The 8,020-nt window shown below is 42.5% G+C and overlaps 1 non-coding gene across 1 annotated transcript; it reads right to left on the reverse strand.

The window, feature by feature from the left end:
• Window positions 1–5,159: 5,159 nt before the first annotated feature.
• trnal-uaa (transfer RNA leucine (anticodon UAA)) lies at window positions 5,160–5,242 on the reverse strand. Its single transcript has one exon. It is a non-coding gene; the product is annotated as a tRNA-Leu (tRNA).
• Between the last annotated feature and the right edge of the window lie 2,778 nt (window positions 5,243–8,020).

Raw genomic sequence — 8,020 nt, forward strand, 5'->3', positions numbered from 1 at the left:
CTTCCCTAGTGTTGATATATGCATTCTTGGTTAGTTTTTAGTTTCCCTGATTGTTAGTTTCTTTGAGTTAATTGGTTTCACCTGTGTCTTGTTTTCCCTAGTCCTTGTTAATCAGTCTCACCTGCCCTGTGTTAGTCATTACCCCTTGTAGTATATTAGTTCCTGCCTTTGTTCTGTTCCCCGCTGGTTCATCGCGTCGTGTCTCGTGTCTAAGCTATTGTCTAAGCTCGTGTCTCTGATGTCTACGTTTGTCTGTGGTATGCCCTTGTCTCTGGTTTCCCCCACGGTTGTATTTTACTTTAGTGTCTTGCTTTTCTAGTTAGTTAGTTTTTCCATGTGTGTTATTTAGTCTGGTTTATTCCTCCCTGTTTAGTTTTGACCCCTCGTGGTCTTTTGGTTTTCTTTAGTTATCTGTTTGATTTAATAAACCCTGTTTTGTTTGCTGGAGCAGCAAGTGGGTCGTCCGCCCCTTCTTTGTGCACCATGCCTCGTTCCCGTTCCCGTGCCCGAGATGCCCGCAACCATGACAGCATTAGGATTAATCTTCGGAGTACGGAAGTTTCACACATATCTTTATGGACGTCACTTCACATTAATGACCGACCATCGTCCACTTACCACCATACTCCATCCAAACAAAGCGATTCCCTCCATGGCTGCTGCCAGACTTCAAAGGTGGGCTCTCCTGTTGGCTGCACATAACTACACTATTCAGTATAGGAGTGCTGATAATCACAGGAATGCAGATTGTTTATCCCGTTTACCGCTGCCTGTTCATCACAAAGACCGAAAAGATGCATTAGAGGGTTATCTTATAAACAAAATGGATGCACTTCCAGTCTGTAGCAGCGATATCCGAAAAGAAAACAGGACAGATCCGATTCCCTGTCAAGTAAGGGAAATGGTATACACAGGGTTATTTCCACCTATCAAAGACTCAGGACATGTTCTAAAACCTTATCTCATGAGGAAAGAGGAGCTATCACTTTTGCAGGACTGTCTAATGTGGGGAAAGCGAGTTATTGTTCCACCAAATCTGAGGCAACAAGTCTTGGAGGATTTACACACTGGACACCCAGGTGTAGTAAAAATGAAGGCATTAGCACGTAGCTACATCTGGTGGCCAAATATTGAGGAAAAATCCAAAACCTGCATGTCCTGTCAACAAAATCAGAAATCTCCAGCCTTATCGCCTTTACACCCCTGGGCATGGCCCGAAGCTCCTTGGCAGCGAATCCACATCGATTACGCTGGACCATTTGAAGGACGCATGTTCCTAGTGGTTGTCGACGCACACTCAAAATGGCCAGAAGTTCTGGTGATGGATTCCACTACGTCATTCAAAACGATCCAGGTCTTCCGTGGTCTTTTTAGTCGCTATGGCTTACCTGAAACTTTAGTGAGCGACAATGACCCACAATTTACTTCAGAGGAGTTTGAAGACTTTCTGAAATCAAATGGTGTTAAACATAAGAACATAAGAAATTTACAAACATGTACGCTCTGCGCCATTTCATCCAGCCACCAACGGGTTGGCTGAGCGTTTTGTACAGACTTTTAAACATTCGTTGAAAGCATCCAAAGAACCAACATCATTGCAACAAAGACTTGATACTTTCTTGTTACAGTTCAGGAATACTCCTCACAGCACAACAAAAGAAGCACCTGCAATGTTGTTCTTCCATCGCAGATTGAGAACACGACTAGACTTAATAAAGCCAAGTGTAAAACGGACCGTGGAGCAAGCACAAAAAGTTCAATGTTCCTATTGTGCTCTCCATGTGAAAGACAGAGAATTTTGTGTTGGTGATTCAGTGCTGGTCAGAGATTATAGACGTGGGGGAGAAAAATGGAAAACTGGTACTGTCTCTTCCCAGTCAGGACCAGTGTCATATACGGTCCAAGTGGACAGTGCACAAAACTGGAAAAGACATGTGGATCAAATGTTAGTTGGTCATCCGGAAATTTGCCAGCTGGAAATAGTGTGTCACAAACATTAGACGACAGTGAACAAGAACGGCATTTGATACCTAATGACACTGTATCTAATACACAAGACCAACATGTAAATGTACTAGTTGAACCCGCTACGGCTATTTCCCAAAATGAGAGGCGATTCCCTGTGAGGAATCGTAAATCACCTAACAGATTAGATCTGTAGTTTTTGTCTTTATCGCCACTGCATAGTATGTTTAATGTGTGTATACTAAAGAAGTTAATGGTTAGTCAAGTGAGCTGTTTTATATTGCTCAAGGTTATTTTATTATTTATAACCAACTCACAGTTATTGAGTTCCACTTATGTTCTAATGTCTAAGGTATGAAAAGGAACATGGGAGTAACTGATCTAAGTGGGGAGGAGATGTAATGTATTTGAGTTTGATGTTACTTCGCTGGCGGGCCACAAGGGGGCAATACCGCACTGTGTACTGTGTGTGTGTGTCTTGGCACTAAAAAAAGCAGTAAAGAAGAGAATACCCCTGCTCCATGTCTCCAGTTGTTGTTTTCTCTGGTTGTTCCATAAATCCAGTGATAGTTAGTTGATAGATGTTAGTTGTGCATATTGATGCAAACGTAACAACTTTGTTTTTTATCACTCCATAGTCAAGTTTTGGTTTTGACATTCCTAGAGCATCGTTAATTTCACTGATTAGGTTTTCAGTATCTCTGTAATGCCCCGCTTTTAGCTTGCATTGCAGGATTGGTGGTATTGACACCCCGCCGGCCACGTAAAATAATGTGTCTTCTTCCACCAGCGTATCCCACGTTCGCAGGTTGTGGATTTCCGCTAATCCTACTTCCCATTTACCGTTCAGATCAATCGGCTTGGCTAGTTTTGTCGTGTAGCTTGATATGGTATTGTGCGGGAAAATATCCATAGATGCGTTGCTAGGGAGCGTAACATAAAAACTGCTTTCATCCTCCATGGCTGCTTTTGATGTGAATGCATGCCACAAATACGCATCATCGCACTTATACGTCGACTATTTGGCTAGCGGGGACCCAGCTGTTAAATTTGTCAGGCCATCCCAGCCATTTCACTAAAAACATTTTTTTTACCCCTTTGCGTTTTTTCCGCAACGATTTTCTCAACTTTGAAGTTTTTGTCTTTGTCTATTCTGATCTTTTGTAGCTCTTCTGCATAAAATGTGCCGTCTATGATCTCCCCATAATAATCTTTAATCCTGTACACCGGTGGTGATCTAGGCAGACGTTCGGTGACTGTAAAATACTCGTCCGTAAAAGTATGCTCATATCCTTTGGTAAATTTCCCCCCCGTGCTTTCGATACCCTGACTACATCACCGATATTAAACTTATAACGACGCTTTTCAGCTGCACCAGGCGTCAAGCCATATATGTTGTTGAAAACCTGTCCGGCATTCTCCGTATTCACCTCAACCGGCTTCATTTTAATGGTGCTGTGGCAGGTGTTATTGTAAGCACTCGCCAGATCTTGTACAATGTCCACATACCTTCTTGTATTATAAGCCGTAAAATAGCGCCACATTCGTGTCTTTAAAGTGTGGTTAAATCTTTCTACTATGGATGCCTTAACATCATTACCGGTTGCAAAATGTATTATCCCATGTTTCTCAGTAAGCTTATGAAACGATGTGTTAAAAAACTCTGTCCCTCGATTGGTTTGTAGCTTTTTGGGTATCCTGCCTTCAGAGAGAATGTTTTCAAACACATTCTTTACCTCTGCACCTGTCTTGCTTTTAAGGCAGCGCACCCATGCATATTTTGATAGAATATCTATGCACGTCAACATGTATTTAAAATCATTATTCTGGTCTGCGTAAGCCGACATATCCACCAAGTCAGCTTGCCATTGAGAATCGATATTAGTCACAAAGACTCTATTTCTTTTGAAGTTAAATCTGATCGGTTTATGTAATGTTTATGCATCTTCACCAGACAGCCATGTCACAACATGGCTTTTTATCCACAGTATGTCCACTTTGGTCATTTATCTGTGCCCTGTATAATCTATCGACACCACTAAATGACCCAGGGTTTGATGGCGTATAATAGACACGTTTCAAGTGCTTGTTATCCATCGTGAACCTCTAGCAATAATGACACAATGTTTTCATGACTCAACTCATTTTATTTAGAAAAGCATGTAAAAATTGCCATCCAATCACATTTTGACAGAAGTTCTTCAGCGTTTACACACCAGCCAGAGACTGCTCGAACTTGTGCATATCCCAGAAATCACTAATTGCATCATCTACAGCACACTCATAATCTTTCCCTTCAACATCACGTTTCAGCTCACATAATTTTTCCTGTATACATTAATTTCGGTTTTAAGTTCAGAAATTACTGCCTCAACTGCACCTTGGACTTTGACAGGTGGGGGGTGAGGGTGAAACATCGCGACCGCTTTCGTGATGATATATTTAAACCATGGTCTATACAGCTTTTTGATCAGCTTTTCAAAATTGTTAAAGAAGTAAAACTGTTCAGGTTCGTAGAGACACGTGTGCCTCCGCTGGCTCTGGTGTTTCATAGAACACCCGACACAGGTCTCCTGCATGTCATCTTCGATGATCCGATCCAGAATACAGGCCAGTGCCCCTTTGATTATCTTAATGGCAGAGTTGGTGATGCTCCCATCCACAGCATCTTCAGATAATGGCCGCGCAGCAAAACGCTCGCAGAGCTCATCTATCGTTGGTGCAGGGGGTTGCGATGTGTCCATTAGGTCGGAGGCTTCCCGCGGAGGTTGTTGTTGTGATCCCGGCCACACCGCCCAGGTCGGGCTAGAAGGGGGTGGTGGTGGTGGCAGGAACGGTGCCCCATACGGACCCCATGATGCGGGCCACCGCGGGATGAGTTGAGGATGCGCTAGCGGTTTATCCAGTCGCTGACCAAAAGTAAATGGGGCTCGCTGAGGGCTGAGTTGAGGAGAAGACTTGTTGCGCAATATCAGCCCAAAAGTAAATTCAGATGAGTCCCGTAAATCGGCCTGTTGATGGAGGCATTCAGGAAAAGGAGGCTCTGATGATGCTGTCTGTTTGCTCGCCATTGCTTGCTGGGGGGATGTGTCTCGTTCTGGTGATGGCTTACAGGATGGCTGGGTTTTAATATGTTTTCAACATGGTTTCAACACGGTCTTCTCTCATCTCATTGGTTGTCATGAAAAAGGGATTACCAGGGGTGGGGTTAAAACCCACGCAGACATATGTCTATTGGATCTTAAGTCCAATGCCTTAACCACTCGGCCACCCTGGTGAACATGGTGAATTCTGCGTCAGTGCGCTTGTGCAAACTTCAGACACCCCCCGCTTCTGGGCTAATGCCATACGCTCATTTTAACAAGGATTACCATCGTTATTCGTTGATTATTTTTTTCGAAAATGTTTAGGTCGCTTTACTTTAATATTCACATTGGCGGAAAAGTGCTTCATTACTTTAAAAAACGTCACGGTTAAGGGGACTTATAAATAACATGGCGCTCCGTTTGTTGCTACCATTTTGCAATGGGGTGTCTTATGAATCATTATTCTTTGTTTGATGCATGGTTTCGTGTAAACATCCGCGACGGTTTATGACTACACCATATGTCCAAAGTGGCCTGGGAACAGATGATTCTACCGCATGTTTAATAACTTGTGAACGGATGACCAGTCTATCTCAAAGCCAGTGACCTGTTTGATTCTACCCCCATGTTTCCTCCAGCAGGTGCGAACTTCCGTGCATGCCCGCTGTGATATGCTTGACAGACACGTTTGATGACATTATCCCTTAAAAATAATATACCCATTGCATTATTCTAACATGGTATGTTGCTAAATACCGCTCACTAGTTCCTACAGCTATTAAATGTATTTAAATAAAATCGGGGCATCTTGTTTAAAATAAAACTAACAAAATACAACTAAATGCATCTAGGTCGCCATTTGAATGTGTGTCTGCGTCAGTGCGCATGCGCAAGCTTCGGATCCCCCCACCGTCGTTCATTTCACGCACAAGTTTTGAACAGGCCGGCAGCACACGGCCGAGCTGCGGGGCTAAAATGTTTGCTGGTTAAATGTTTTCTTCAACCTAACACTGGTAAATATCACTAAAAGTTTTTCTTCTTCTTCTTTAAACATGTTGGTTAAATGTAATGGGTTTAAGTGCTTTCTTCTTTTAAAAACTTGGTTAAAATATTTGTGCTTGTTTAAAACTTAGCATTTGCTCTTCTTTGCTTGGGTGTGCCTCTACTTAAATATTGTCTCTAGTTAAAAGTTTGGGACTTGTGTCGTTTGTTTAAAATACGGTGTTTCGCTCGGGCATGTTCCATCTGCTTTTCTTTCTTTCTTTTTAAAAGTAACACTAAAGTTTTTCTTGCTTAAAACATTTTGGTGCTTTCTTCTTTTAAAATACGCCGGGGCGCTCATGTCTACTGTGGACGGACGGAACCCCGCATGACGTGTATGCGCTAGCTCACGTTCATCCAGCTATATGCTTTATTATTCCTTAAAACGTAATTAAATATAACACATTAATAAAATACATGTAATGTATTTTTATTCTATTAAAGTTTAAACGGCAACCATTAACACCCCCAAACCATATGTCCCCCTATCGGCAACACGTGGCATAAGCATGTATGGTACCATTTGGCCAAAACCCCCTCCCCCTCACCCGACCAATCAGATCAAAGGATACGCCCACATCCGCTTATGACGTCATAGATGGGGGAGAGCTTTAAGCTCCGATCACAATAGGCCCCACCCAAACTGCCAACTAACCTCTCTCTTGTGAGCGCTTGCCTGTTTCATTTTCCAGGTACGGTTTTCGTAATGACACTCCAGACACACACACTAGCCCCAGTGACACATCTGCATGCTACAGCAGCCTAGCGTGCAACGACCGCACGTTTAGATCCACTTATGCATCCATGCATCAGGTAGGAAGTGCTGGCGCATCTGTGTGTGATGGAGAGATAGAGCTGGAGGAGGAAATCACGTTGCAGTGAAACCTGGACTGTAACAGCCCTAGGAGTCCGAATTGAGAGTCTCGACTGGTGCCTTGATATCCCTTTTATTTTTTTTTATTTATCACTGCACTGCAATATGCAAGCTAGCAGCAGTATATAGAACCCTTTATCACAGTGCAGTGCTGTGAAATTTGTATCAGAACACGCAAACAACGCAAATTGACATCTCTCACAAATTCAAAACAATTATATTTCATCTTATCAAAGTGAATACATATTCAAGATAAACATCAAATTACTTAGAGTGAAACTCACTAGGAGTGAAAATTAGCGAAAGTGAAACTTTACTGCTTCCACAGACCTTTTCTCTCTCCTCATGTAAACAGGTTGGACGGCGTCTACCACACATTCCACAGGTATGTCGTACTCTGCAATCTTTAGTAATATGTCCCTTCCTCTCATGAAAGCCTGACTGATCCTTTTGTTAAGACAATATGTCTCTATACAGCAAATGTGCCAGTGTTAAATTAACACTGCATGGTGTCTATATGGGTCCACACCATTCAGTGTTACCTTTAACACTTTACAGTGTGCAGTGAGTTTTTTTTACAGTGTTAATTTTTATTGACTCTAATATTTCAATTTACACCATAGGGTGTAAATATGCGCACAAGTCATGAGGATCAAAAGAGCCATCTCAGAATTACCCACCATCGTGAGAAAGACTGGCCAAAAAGGACCTGACAGCTTTTTCTTGTTTTATGTTGAAGCTTTGCTGGCTCAGTTTTGACTGATCTTGGAGCTTAAAAAGTTGTGGTCCTGGTGGATTTTTTCCCTGATATGTGATTTTTTAGCATATTGGCATCAAATCAAAGAAAAACTCTTGGAGACGTAGAGGACATATCTCCTGAGTAGTATATATTTTAATGGTGTGGGGGTGTATTTGATTGCTGGTCCTGCCCTTGGATGATTAACATATGCGTAAATGTGTTAGGACAGTTGTGATACCCTTTTCCGTGCAGCTCCAGGTACCACCCACTCCCCTGTAGACCAATGGTGCTGGATGTATATTTGCATAGTATGAC

This window comes from Paramormyrops kingsleyae, chromosome 4, assembly GCF_048594095.1.
Source record: "Paramormyrops kingsleyae isolate MSU_618 chromosome 4, PKINGS_0.4, whole genome shotgun sequence".
In the NCBI taxonomy this organism is placed as follows: Eukaryota; Metazoa; Chordata; class Actinopteri; order Osteoglossiformes; family Mormyridae; genus Paramormyrops; species Paramormyrops kingsleyae.